The sequence below is a fragment of the Muscardinus avellanarius genome (assembly GCF_963383645.1).
Source record: "Muscardinus avellanarius genome assembly, chromosome: X".
NCBI classification, from domain to species: Eukaryota; Metazoa; Chordata; class Mammalia; order Rodentia; family Gliridae; genus Muscardinus; species Muscardinus avellanarius.
The window spans coordinates 12,504,005-12,519,096 of record NC_137792.1 but is presented as its reverse complement, the minus strand read 5'-3'; positions in this window follow the sequence as shown (position 1 = coordinate 12,519,096).

Here is a 15,092-nt window from a genome sequence, read left to right as displayed (position 1 = left end):
AGGGAGGGAGGGGAAGCACCAGTTACCAACATGATAGCTAAGGGATTGCTTTGACAGGATTCATTTTATGCTTCTTCTGAAAGGCTGTTCATCATGTGATTTTCAAAGTGATCAGACAGAATCTGATCCTGGTTTATTTTCCAAACCACAACAGTAGCTATGGAGCAGCTATAGATGGTTTTTCCGCTGCACATAAATTATAGCTTCCCCTTGTCTAGGTCAGATCATGCTCTGTATAAAATTAAGCATTAATAATGAAAAGAAAAATTGAAATGTAAGAGTGTACAATTTTCTAATTGAAATACAGGGAGTGGGATATGGAGGAGCTGACATAATTGTTTTGGCTTTAAGCTCAAAGTAATTAAATCTATCTGGGCTTTTAAAACCCCAAATTAGAGGCTGACTACGAGACAAAAACAACATATTTAAACAACTATGCCAAAATTCAAATCAAAGCGAGTTCTTTGACAACATTTCTCAGAATCAGTTGAGAGTGCTTGTTTAAAAGAAAAAGAGACTCAAGACCTCTCCTAAATCATAATCTGTGAGTGACCTTTTGTATGTCTGTATATATTTATTTATTTAATTTATTTATTTGGTATGGGGAATGAGACCTGGGAGTGTTCTACCTCTGAAATACACCCCAGCCATTTTTATTTTTTTAATTTTTGAAATAGGGTCTTTCTAAGTTGCTGAAGGTCTTGGTAAGTTGCCTAGGCTGGCTCCCTGTGATCCTCCTGTCTCAGTCTCCCAAGTACTGGGACTAAAGGAGCCACCTTCCCGGATTGAGAGTATCCTTTTTAGATAAGCTTTCCAAGAATTGCTGAATTCCCTCTAAAGTCTCCCCTCCTGTTCACTAAGCTTTTCTTATGAAGCTTCTAAATTGGCCTTTCTATAATAACTTGATAAGTATTTTCAACAAAATTCCTTCAATAGTATATCATCTTATTGCTTTTGGGGGTTAATGTTTCCTTTATTTTGTGATTCTCTAAACCAGCAAGATGTAATATATTTGAATTTCTTGGTAGAAACACAGGTGTAGAACAACCAACTCTGGACTCTACCTGACATGTCTATGTTTTCCATCACTACTACAGTAAAAGTTTCAAAATTTTCAACTCAAGAAAGATAAAACTAAAATTGGCAAAATAGGGCTGGGAGTATAGCTCAGCGATAAGAGTGCATGCTTAGTATGCCAGATCCCCTGTATTCAATCCCTAGCAGCAAAGCAAGGGCAAAATATTTGAACTAAGGAAATATTTTTAAAACAATAAAACCTTAATAAACAAATTTTCTGATCGGAGATAGACCTGCATCTTTTACATATCAAATTAAGTCTCCTAAACTTTGGGTTATTTCCAAATTTTTTTATTGTTATTTCCCAATTTGATAGGTATTTCTTTCATGCTTTTCTTTACTACACAATGGATAAATATGTAAACAAGGTCAAGTAGAAAGCACAACAAGCCTTAAGACACTCCAATCCAGAGCATTCTTCAGGGTCGCCAAAGATTCGTTACATTCACACTTTGAGCATATTTGTTGAGGAAGAAAGGGAAGAAGAGGAGAGAGGAGAAAAGGAAGAGAGGGAGGGAATCAGTTTGGCAGACTTGTGTTTTGTTTGGTTGGTTTTCATTGTTTTTTATTTGTAGTGCTGGGGATTGAACTCAGAGGCATTCTACCTCTGGGTTACACCTCCAGCCCTTTCTATTTTTTATTTGAAAAAAGGGTCTTCCTAAGTTGCTGAGGCTGGCTTCAAGCCTGCAAACCTGTCTCAGCTTCCCAAATCCTGGGATTATGTATGCCACCTCACCCAACTTCACGTAGTTTTTTTTTTTTTTTTTTTTTTTTTTTATGGTACTGGGGATGGAACCCAGGGCCATTGTACCTCCGAACTACACCCCTAGTCCTATTTTTTAGTCTTTTTATTTTTTGAAACAGGGTCTCACTGAGTTGCGAAGTGCCTCGCTAAGTAGCTGAGGCTGTCTGCGAACTGTGATCCTCTGGTCTCGTCTCACAAATCCTGGGATTACAAGGGTGTGTTACCATGCCCAGCTCACATAGTTTTAATAAAAGAAACATAGATGTTTGAAGGTAGAAGAGACTTTTAAAGTTGCCTAGTATTTATACAAAGTACAAGGAAGTTAAACAACCGGCCCAAAAACAAAAAATTGTGGTTGTCAAACTTTGTTACACATTAGAATCATCTAGGGAGTTTTTAAAACTCCCAGTGCTAGTCGGGTGTGGTGGTGCACACTTGTAATCCCAGCATTTGAGAGCTAAGACCGGAGGATCATGGTTTGCAGACAGCCTCAGCTACTTAGTAGGGCTGTTGGCAACTCAGTGAGACCACGTTTCAATATAAAGAATAAAAAATAGGGCCTGGGGCATAGCTCAGAGGTAGAATGTCCCTGGGTTCTATCCCCAGATCCACAAACACAAAACAAAACAGAACTCCCAGTGCTTAGCCTGCACCTCATTAAATCAGAATCTCTGGAGATTTAAAAAATATTAATGCACAGATCCTACCCTCAGAGTTTCTGATATTCTGGTATTGGGTGGGGATAGAGCATCAAGATGTTGTTAAAGGTCCCCAGCTGATTCTAATATCCAGCAAAATTTGATAATCTCTAATAGAGACAGTGTTTTATTGAGCCCTTGATACTGCCTATTGATCATTTTCCTAAAATGCTTTGTCTCCATCGGTGTGTGTGTGTGTGTGTGTGTGTGTGTGTGTGTGTGTGTGGTTGTCAGCTATCTCTCAGCTAATTCCACAATTAACAAAATTCCCCTTACAAGATTCAGTAGAAATTTAAGAAGCATCAAACTTGAGGACATTTCTGTTAGATTGTTAGCTCCATGAGTAACTTTCTTATTAAACATCCCTTAAACCTTTGGTATCCACACAGTGCCTTTCAAATAGCTTGTGTCTGATAAATGCTGAATGGATGAATAAATAAAGGGATTAATATTTCTAAACCAGAGTTCTTTAAAAACTTAATCGCTAAAAGTCATTATTAGTAGATCATTTTGTTCAGATCTGTGCTATTTGATTATACAAAAGCCTTTTATTGAAGAGAAAATAGTGCTTATACATTATTTTTCAAAGCAAAATCATGATAGAAATAATTGTCCTAGAACTCTTTGGTTGTCTATTAGCAAAAAATAATTGACTATTCAAATTCTTATATTATTTTTGATATTTTTAAACTGTTTTTTCTCTCTCAGGTAATAGGTCAAAGAAAAGAAAAGAGTCAATTCATTTTAGTTCTCTCTAAAACAGGAGCTGTTTAAGGAGAGGTACCACTTACATCTCCCACACACTGCCCAACAGAGGCCTCAAGGCAAGATTGTGGGCAGTTGTACGTGGAACCTCTGAGGATCCTCTGGCTGACTGTAAAGCTGATAAAGATGATTTGGGTATTTTCCACAACTTGGTAAAACCTAAGCTTCTTTCATTTCCACCCTCTGTCAGCATCAGGAGAGCACTTGTGCACTAATGAAATTCTCTGAAGAAGCAATTTCCTGGGGCCTGAAATTCTCAAGCTCAAGAATTTGGGGCTTCTGCAGGTTTCCCTGGTCACACACACAAACCACTGGGGTAGACCTTGGCCAAAAATGCTTGTAACTTTCCCAGTGTTGCTGTCCCCTTTAAGATTCAGGACCAAGAATGGATTTAAAGAGTAAACACAAAACAGTGACTCATCTTTGGCACTCAAGTAGAGTCTGCAAAATGAAAGGCTTCCGCTAAAAGGTTGTTACTGTTGGGTGGTTGGGGGAAACTGGAGAATGGAAATGTATAATGTTCTGTTCTTTTCATCCTAACCACTTTCATTTTCAAAGCTGAAAACACAGCAAAAGAACAAAAGATGCCTCATGAAGCCTGCCTTTCTTTCACCACAGAACATTCTTCAGTTGCTAGCCCAGCCTTCCCAAGTTGTCCTTATTCATTCTTAGCATTATTTTATTTATTTCATTTCAAAGTGAATCTCTGTCCAGTTCCCATACCTTGGCTCAGCCCCTCTGACCATGCATAAGTCTATTATCCAATATTCTAGACATCAGTTGGACAGTTCTCCACACCAGAAATGAGCTTTTTTAGAGATGTTGGCTTTTGTGAAACATTCTTACTTGAGCTTTGACCCTGGGGAACTCAAACCTGGAGCCCACAGCCATTCTTCTAGCATCAACTACCCATCACCAGCACAGTGGGAGTTAAGTAGACAGCTGTAAGTCTTCCATCTTGGACTGTGTAGACATTAGCATGGAGGATAGATACCTCATAAGGCTTTCTGCATTCTTGCTGCCATTCATTCATTCAAAGGGTTTTTGCTTAGTTCCGGAGAATGAATCCAGGGGTATTCTACCTCCAAGCTACATTCCCAGCCCTATTTTTTATTCTTTATTTTGAGAGAGAATCTCACTAAGCTGTGGAGGGTCTCACTAAGTAGCTGAGGCTGGCTGTGAACCTACGATCCTCCTGTCTCGGTACTAGAATTACAAGCATGTGTCAACATGCCTGGCTTTTGAAAAAAAAAAGTTTTTATAGATTGATATCTGTGACTGAAACATAATTAACGTAGAGGAACTCTTACACCACTAGAAAGGTTCCTTCCACCACTCCCTTCTACTTCAGAACACTATGACATTTGCTTTTGTCTGGGGTCTTAAATGAATAGGGGAGATGTGTAAGATAAAGTTGGTGATTCTTTCTGGGTCTCATCAGATGAAAGAATAGGAAAAGCGAGGAAACTACAAAATACCAAAAGGTATCTGAAGGTGTCTGTTGGTATACTTCACATGACTAATCAGGAGGTAGCTTAACCTGGTACCAGGTTTTCCAAAGTGTGTGTGTCTATGTCGTTTCTTCATCGCAGGACTTCTCAGAGCCTTCAATAGATTAATGTGTATTGAGAATCTCTAAGAAAGAGCCGACATTGTTTCCCAAAGAGCTTAGCAGGGGACTCTTGGAAGAAAAGCATCTCAAGAAAAGCTGCTGTTCCTGACTGCCATAATAGTGGCTCGGTGGAGTCATGGGTATAAAACAGAAAAACTGGAGTTTGAATTCTCAGTTTGTTGTTGATTCCTCTGTACCTCCAGTCCCTCATAAGAAAGAGTAATACAGCATTCCTTACTGATTTGTACTAAGGACTTACTGAGGAACTTTGTGATGGAAAAAACTGGCTTGAACAAATAGTAAGTCTTCTTAGTGGATAACTTAGGAGGGTCTACATATCAGTGAGTACTCACAGTATTTGCTCAAATTGCTTCCTTCAGAATGTTTTGCTTGGGGGTCTGAGAGACTAAAACCCTTGGATGTCTACAGGTCTTTGAAGATTCACAAAGAAATGGTTCCTCCCTCCTTTTGAAGTTCCAAGATCCTAAAGAATACTATACCAGTAATAACATTAATAATAATAATAATTATTATTATTATTATAGCTAGCTGGGTGCAGTGGCAAGCATCTGTAATCCCAATGCTTGAGAGGCTGAGACAGGAAGACTACAGGTACAATGTCATCCTTGGCAACTCATTGATACCCTATTTCAAAATAAAAAAGGGCTGGGGGTGTAGCTCAGAGGTAGAACACACGTGGATTCAACCCCCAGTACAACACTAATAATAAGTTGTTATTATTATAGCTATAATCACTACTATTCGTTAAGTAACTACTATGTATTCAGCATAGTAGGTCCTTCATATTTCTATTTTTTGTGGTACTGGGGGTGGAACCCAGGGGCTTTTCTACGTTCAGGCTATACTCCCTAACCTATTTTATACTTTATTTGGAAACAGGGTCTCACTAAGTTGCTGAGAGCCTCATTAAATAGCTGAGGCTGGCTTCGAACCTGTGCCATCCTCCTATATCAGACTCCCAAGCACTGGGATTACAAACATGTGCCACCACGCCCAGCCTTCATATTTTTATTATTCCAGTGAATCTTCACAGCAAACTTTCAAGGTACTATCATCACCCCCATATTACAGATGAAGAAACTGAGGATCAGAAATTAAATACCCTACTCACTGGAACAACTTATTAGTGGCAGGACTGAAAGCTTGCTCTGTTCAATGATTAAATAACAAAAATGAGCTGGCCATAGGGCCACATGCCTATAATCCGAGTATTTGGGAGGCTGAGACAGGAGAAGTGCAGGTTCAAGACCAGTCTCAGCAACTTAGTGAGACCCTGTTTCAACATTAAAAATAAAAAGGGCTTAAAATTTACCCCAGGAGTGGAACACCCTTGGGTTCAATCCCTCATACCAAAAATAAATAAATAAAAAGTAAAAAGAAACAAAAAATGTGTCTTAGTTTGCGAGTGGAATTTATGGAAGAAATAAATCACTAAAGAAATCTTAAACATTTCAGGTAACTCTATTTCCCTGTGGCCCTGTTAGATTATAAGAGGACAAAGGAACTAAAGGAGGATCCCTAAATATGAAGTTGTACTGCAGTGGAGTTTGGAGAATACCCATGGACGTGTCCAGAGAGTTTCTGAAAGTGCCCTTCCCTCATTTCTTAGCTTTCACCAAAGTGACCACAAAGGTTTTTCAAATATTAAGTTCATCTAAAATAGGCAACAACTCTTCAGATTGCAGTCATGTATATGCCTTTTTCTAAATGATAACTTACAGTCACAGCATCTCTGAGAAAAATCATTTTGAGAAATTTCAAAGCAATAAAATATTACTCCAGTGACTGCAAGGTCCCTCTTCTGTTGCCACGTGATACATGTTTATAATGTAGAATTCAGCCTGCCCATAATGTGTAACAACAAACAAACACATTACCTTATATCTTCTTCTTGGGCCAATGAAGAGATTTTCCTTACTCCAGGTGTTTCGGGAGAAAGAAAGACGAGAAAAAAAAAAGGCTTCTCTATGACGGAATGCAGAGGTCTGAAAGAAAAAAGGTGCAATTCCAGCTGTCTCTGGAACACTCCTTGTACACACACACACACACACACACACACACACACACACACACCACATGTACGTCACATTTCTGAAGTGAAAGTAATCATGCACACACATAAGAAAAGAAATAGCTAGAAAAGTGTCAGGCTGCCTTGACTTTCAGCCTGGAAAGCAAGCCCAGAGCCACAGATTTGGGAGCGGCTGAGCTGGCCTGTCAGCTGCGGCTGTCTGCCTCAACCCTGCTCTGTTCCTGGCCTGGAAATAAAGAGATGTGCTCAAGTAATGGGCTGCAAAGTCAGCAGTCACATGACTGCTTCCAAGGGGACCACACTCTGTCCAGGCAGGACCAGGCTGCTGTTCGCATAAATAATCCACATCAGTAGAGGTAGAAAAAAGGAGCTCAGTAACCAAGGTCTGAAAAAGCATTCTTTAGGTCAACTGAAGATGATTTTTAGAAAATACTGCAGTAACCTAGGGACAATTAAGAGAAGGACGTGAGAAAATAAAGCATTCTTCCCTAGGGCTAGAAAACGGGTTTACAGGAGCAGCTGTTGGGAATAGTGCTACAAACTAGTTCATGTGACATCTTCTATTCCCCTAGCTGTTCAATCTGCTTCTTGTTGGAAAATCTACTGAGGTTGAAACAGGAGGCAGTTTCGAGGCCAGCCTCAGCAATTTAGTGAGACCCTGTTTAACAATTAAAAATAAAGAGCTAGGGGTGCTGGGTGTGGTGGCATACTTGTAATCCCAGCATTCCGGAGGCAGAGACCACAGGATTGCGGTTTGCATACGGCCTCAGCTACTTAGTGAAGCCCTTTGCAACTCAGTGAGACCCTGTTTAAAAAATAAAAAGGACGCCGGGCATGGTGGCGCACACTTGTAACCCCCGCGCTTGGGAGGCAGAGACAGGAGGATCGCGCAGGTTCAAAGCTAGCCACGCTGGCTTAAGAGACCCTGTTTCAAAATATAAAATAGGTCTGAGAGTGTAGCCCGGAGGTAGAAGGGTTTCCAGGAACCCCAGTACCACCAAAAAATAAAAATAAAAATAATAAAAAGGACTAAATATAAGGGCTGGGGGTGTAGCTCAGAAGTAGAATGCCCTAGGGTTCCATCCCTGTTACTGCAAAAAAAAAAAAAAAAAAAGAGGTAGGGGGTGTAGGTCAGAAGTAAAGTGCCCCTGAGTTCAATCCCTAATACCAAAAAAAGAGATAAAGGGAGATATTAACCTCCCATCATTAGTAGAAAGGAAAGAGAAAAGGGAAGCAAACTGACCTGTAGTTTTGCTGAGTTTCAGAAGGAAGAAGAGGAAAACATTTAAAAACTTAAAGTGCTGAATTCAGTAATGATGCCAATAACCACAGTTCAGCTCTCTTTCAAGGCGATCCAGAGATGGTCTTGCTCCCAGAGTCTTCATGCTGACTGTAGTCACACTGCTAGTAAGTTTCCTAACAATTACTCAGTATATGAGTTTCAACTTACTGTCCATAGGCTTCGCCAACCAAGACTTACAGGACTCCAGACATACCCATTTCATAACCCCACCCAAGCTGCTCTTTAGCCCAATTCTTTTCTGCAATTGAGAGCCACAGAAGAGCTAGGGAAATGGTTACCTAGTTTGCTATTTAATCTAATAGACTCCCTTTAAAAATAACTGGAAAGGCAGCTTTGGGCTTCTGTACTTTATTAGCATATTAAATATTACCAGAGGGCCTCATTATGAAGCAATACAGGGTTCCATGGCAGGGGCACCAAGACTAGGATCTGATGAGGCTGCCATACACATTGTAAATGATAGCATAATTATCTAGGCTCCCCCCAAAATAGTGGACAATAGAGCAATGTGGCTGAATTTTTAGCCAAATGCCTGTTCAATCTACAATTATTAAATTATGGCTATGTCTAGATACAGTTGTTTAAATGTCACCTCCTCTGTGTGAGGCGTTTCCTGAATCACCAAAGGGGAATTAGTCATTCTGTATCCTGGCTCTCAAAGCCATGTGTGTGTCCAATTATAGAGCTTCCCAAACTGTGCTATAATTTGCCCTTTTACATGTGAAATCCTAAAGGGAAAAGACCCATTCCATTCCTCCTGGCATCCCTAGCGCATAAGAGGTACTCACCAAATATGTGTTTAATCACAAAAAGAAAAGAAAGGAGGGAAAGAACTTGGGGTTTAGGTGGTTATTTTAACAGCCAGCCTCTGGACCATGAATGAGTTGGTTGTGCCTTTGATATGATTTGTTTAAAACTTAGAATTTGCTGTAAATGGACAACTACACTTTTTTTCCTATTGTATAGAGAACGCTGAAATGTTACTTTGAGCACTGCAAGGAGTCTTATAGCCAGTCTCCAATTGCTAAATGAGCCAACACTGATATATGTGAACACATTGCAATAATGATAACATTGATTGAGTACTTACCGTGTTTTAGACACTTATTAGTTCCACATGTGTTAAGCTTATTTAGTTCACACACCATCCTATGAAGTATATACTACTATTATTCCTACTTATATATGAAGAATAGTTGCCTTAAGTCACACTGCAAATGAAGGGCAGAGCTGGAATTTGAACCTGGGTACTTTGACTATAGAAGCCTTATTTATTTATTTATTTATTTATTTATTTATTTATTTTTGTGGTACTGGGAGTGGAACCCAGGGGCTTTCTACCTCCGGGCTATACTCCAGACCTATTTTATACTTTTATTTGGAAACAGGGTCTCACTAAGTTGCTGAGAGCCTCACTAAGTAACTGAGGCTGGCTTTGAACCTGTGTGATCCTCCTGTCTCAGCCTCCCAAGCGCAGGGATTACAAGCGTGAGCCATCACGCCCAGTGAGAAGCCCTATTTATAAGCATTACACAATAACCATCTGAGTCAGCACCTTGTGTGTTTGTGAAATTCAGGTTTTAGCCTCTTTTCAGATGTTCTTTGACTTTCCTGCAGTTGAGCATGGATGTGTTCTTCCAGTCTGACAAAAGAAAAAATAATGGGCAAAGTCATGTTAAGAGTTTTAAACCCACTCAGCAGATTTGTTCCCCTTCACAATCCAGGTGGGTCAGTTCTCACTTGGCATACCTCATCACATGGAAACAACTAACCAAAAAGTGAGAGATTGCCCCCCACCCAGAGAAGGCCCTGGCAATACCAAATCACCCTGGACTGAGGTACCTTGTCTTCTTTCATTCTATCCAACAAATGTTTATTGAGGTTTGCTGAGGGAAGGGACACAGTAAACAAAAATACACACAGTCTAGTGGACAAACGGGTAGATAAGAAATGTCAAATTGGGATGTGGTAGCATAATCTCAGTGCTTGAGAGGCTGAGACAGGAAGAGCACAGGTTTGAGGCCAGCCCCAACAACTCAGCAAGACCCTGTTTCAAAATAAGAAAGGGCTAGGGGCTTAACTCGGTGGTAGGATGCCTCTGGGTTCAACCCTCAATACCACAAAAATAAATAAATAGCAATAAAAATATAAATTAAAATCTGCCTCCCTCTTGGACTATAGGCCTCAGACACCTATAACAGTGTCAGACACATAGTGTCTATTACATGAACAAACGAAAATAAAACATGACAGAATATCTAATAGGACAGGTAGGGGACACTATAGGGGTACAGAGAAAGCCCTATGCCAGAAAAGGGAATGAGAGAAGGCTTACTAGAAGAAATAATACACAAACTTGATGATTGAGCAGCCAGTAGCCAGAAGAAAAGAGGTGAGAAGAGAGTGTTCTCAGAAACATGCATATTCTCCCGTACTTAACAAGGATGGGAAATGGGAGAACGGAACTAAGCAGATGGACTGAGCTCCTGAGGGTAATGCTGCAATTAGACTTAGAGTGGGTAGGGAAAGGTGCCTGTCAAGAATGAAAAGTGACTTCCCTCTCTTCCTCTGCAAGCTTACTCTTCCTTTGCTGCCTCCCTTTCTCACTCCCTCACTGGCTTTACACTTCTTCATCTTCCAACTAAACATAGTGCTAACACTTGCCTTGGACTCTTCTTTGGAGGGAACCCAAACCAGGACACTTAGTTTTCCTGGGGCAGTAGCAAACTGTGGAAAGAGAGAGGGGATGGAAGAAGGCTGGCTACCTCACTAGGGGAAGAGATGGCATTGCAGGCAAAGCTCTCCTATTTCACAAGCTTCCTGGAATTGGCTACAGTTCCAATATTTGCCAAGGCAAAGTACTTCTAATGGGCAGTTACTATTATTGATCATGACACACCCTGAAGAGTATGCTTGAATCTAGGCACAGTAGATTGATCAGGAAGTAGACTGAGAACACAGTGATGTACACAGATTGGCTTGGTGTGGATACTTAGAGGATATGTCCATGAGTGGCCCCTGATAGCCCAATTCCTGATAGTATCAAAGTGGGAGCTCAGACAGGATTGGTCTCCCACCTACAGCAACTCTCAGCTTGCCTTCTGGTGCTGAGGCCAATGCTAAGCAATTGGCTTCACCCAACTTGCACTTACTAATTCCTGGTAGTCGCCAAAATTGAGGTACCTGCCCCAAGAAGATGTACAGAGACCTGTAAGAGAACGAAACATTAGAACTTAAATTTTATCCACTTTCTTATTAACTTTTAAGTTTTTATCACTTTATTAACTTTTGTATTTCCATGTATATTTGGTTATAAACACACTGTATGAATTCAGTGTTAGTGGTAGCAATAAATGAATATGTTTGTATCAAGGATCTGTTTTCAATTATTTTTACTGCAAAAGGTTTATAATCCAAAGATTTCAAAGAACCTTTGCTTATTTATTTATTTGTTTGTTTGTTTGTTTATTTTATTATGGTTGTTGTTTTGTACTAGGAATTGGGCCCAGGAACGTTCTACCTCTGAGCTACACCCTCAACCCTTATTTTTTGAAACAGGATCTCACTAAGTTGGGGAGGTTGTCGTGAAGTTGCTGAGGCTGGCCTTGAATCTGTGAACCTACTGTCTCAGCTTTCAAGTTTTGCACCACCACTGGGTCAAAGAGCCCTGATTTAAAGGATCACTCCTTTTTTTTTCTTTTTTGCAGTACTGGGGTTTGAACCCAGGGGCATTCTACCTCAGAGCTACACCTATAGCCCCATTTTTATTCTTTATTTTAAAACAGGTTCTGAGTTGCAAAGGGCCTAAGTAGCTGAGGCTGTGGATCACTCCCTTTGGAAGAGAAGAAAGGATTACCAGGTAATTTTACATTTAAACAAAGAGAAAGGATCAAGCATATCTCTAAGAATAAGGTATGAGTATGGAAAGATCATATTCAGTAAGAGAAAAGAGTAGCTGAATTTGCAAGTCATAGGAAGTCATCAAAATAAATCAAAGGTAGGTTATGATCCACTATCAGATGGAAGAAATTCATAAAGGTCAGTGCTGACCAGAAGTGTTGAAGTTACCTGGTCAACAGTTACAATGACAGGATGAAACAAAAAACAAATCATGATTTGAGGTGTGGAAGGTCAGTCTCCAAAAGGCTCCATCTTAAATACGAAAGTTTAACTTTCCTTGGTTGTGATTTAATAACATATTAATAGACATCAAAGTTTTTATTTTGATCACCGCTTAATTTAAGCCTAGCTTGGTTTTAAATGGCTGTGTTTTAAAAATAATTTCACTTTGAATTAACCTTGGATGTTCATTGGTTATATCAAAAAGCTTCCCAGTGAACTAAATGTTTAATTCAGGGCTAGATCACTTGCCAAGCATGTGCAAGGCCCTGGGTTCTATACTCAACATAGGGTTTCAATTTAGGTAAGATGGAAGGAATAAGGACAGTCTACCACTCAATCCTATCTCTCCCATGGGATGAGTCTATGTGCCTTAACAGAATTAGCAGAGCAGCTTTTGAGGACTATAGCAGGCAGACTGTACATTTCTCCCAATGATCCCTACATTCTGGTCAACTCAGCCTAGTGCAATTCCTCTTCCTTTGAGGGTGGGCTGGTTCTGGTGACTTGCTTCTAATCAATAGAATGTGGCAATGGTGTTGGAATGTCATTTCTGCAACTAGATAATAAAGGAGTGTGACTTTCCACCTTGTTAGTAGACTCCTGGTGCCTTCACAGCTGCATGCTTTTGATGAGGTAAGCGGCCATATTGGAAGAGCCGACAAAGCAAAGGACTGGGGGAAGTCTCTCAAAAGCCAACAAAGTCAAATAGACTGTGAGGGACTGAATTTTGCCAACAACCACATGAGCTTAGAAGTAGACTTCACCCCTGCCAAGCCTTCAGATAACTGAAGCCCAGCTCACTCCTTACCTGCAGCAGTTTATGAGCTATCCTAGAGAAGAGTGCCCACTTAAGCTATGCCCAAGTTCTTGCCCCACAAAAACCATAAGATCATAAATGTGTGAGACCCTGTTTCAACATTAAAAATAAAAAGGGCTTAAAATTGACCCCAGAAGTGGAACACCCTTGGTTTCAATCCCTAATACCCAAAATAAATAAATAAAAAGTAAAAAGAAACAAAAAATGTGTGTCTTAGTTTGTGAGTGGAGTTTATGTAAGACAGTTTCAAGAAAGCAGAAATTCAAAATTAGAAGCACAATGAGATATTTCTAACCCATCTCATTTTAACCCATTAGTATGGTTAAAAATTTTTTAAAACTATTAATACACAGTGGCAGCTAAAATGAGAAGCAACTATAACTCTAATACTTGCTAGTAGGAATGTAAAATGGCACAGCCCTCTGAAAAAGAACTTGATAAGTTTTGTTTTGTTTTGTTTGCAGTACTGGGGATTGAAGCCAGGGGCATTCTACCTCCGAGTTACACCACCAGCCCTATTTTTTGTTCTTTATTTTGAAACTGTATCTCACTAAGTTGCAAAGGCCTCACTAAGTAGCTGAGGCTGACCACAAATCTGCAATTCTCCTGTCTCAGCCTCCCAAGTACTGGGATTACAAGTATGTGCCCCCAAACCCGGCTGATATGTTGAACATATATTCACCAGTGATTCCATTCCTGGGTAATTACTCTAAAGAAATGAAATTCTATGTTTACACAAAAGACTGTATACAGGTTCATGTGGTAAACATGGAGAAAAGCCCAAATATACTTCAATGGGTATGTGGATACATAAACTGTGGGGCATCCATTGTATGAAATATTGCTTATCAATCAAAAAAATGAACTGTTGATACACACAAAGTAGATAATGTTCATAATGCTCAAAAATATTATGTCAAGCAAAAAACCATGTTTAAAAGGTCAGGCATTGATATGACATTCTCAGAAAGGCAAAAACTATAATGAATAGAGAACCAGTTGATGGATGTCAGGGATTTGTGGATGGGGGAGAGGAAGTGACTACAAATGAGTAGCAGGAAGGTGATGCTCTATATCTGATCATGGTGACAGCTACATTAACCTGTTAAAGTTCACAGAACTAGGGCTGGGAGCAGAGCTGAGTGGTAGAGTGCTTGCCTAGTATGAGTGAAACCTTGGGTTCAATACTTAGTACTGCAAAAAGAAATGTACTACAACAAGAAGTTATTGTATTGTATGCTAATTTAAAAATATGTTTAAAAAGAACTTCAAAGATCTGGTTCTGGCTTAGTGTCTTTGGTCTGTAGATATTAGAGTCCCTAAAGGATGACCTTGACTACCAACAGCCTTCCTAAATCACAACCAGAAGCAGTGTCTTCTGATGTAAACTCAGAGCACTAAGGAAAACACTCGCCCTTCCCTCTGACTTCTGTTTTAGTTTTCTATGCATGGACAGAACTCAAAAACACAGACAGAGAGCACAGTCAGAAGGTGCAGCCCATACATCCTTTACCCAAAAGGTATTTGCTGATTATGTTCCAGCTATGAAGCAGGGAGACAATGATGAATAGTTATGATGCATTTCCCTACCAGGTTCCCAGTGTGATGAAGGACACAGGCATGCACACAAATAACTTCAGGACAGGAGGTGTAGGCACAGAGATATGCCCACATACTACTACAGCCCCAAAAAAGAAATGAGCTCTGCCTGGGAAAGCCAGGAAATAGAAATATTTCAAGGAGCATAAAAGGAGAGGAAAGACATTCCAGGGAACATGGGAGAATTTCATACTTGAGTACTAATTCCTGAAATTAGGGGATAGAGGGTGTATAGAGCAGAGGCTACAGACATTAAACTTGGAGAGGGAGGTTAGTGCCAACTATGAGTATTCTTATAAAT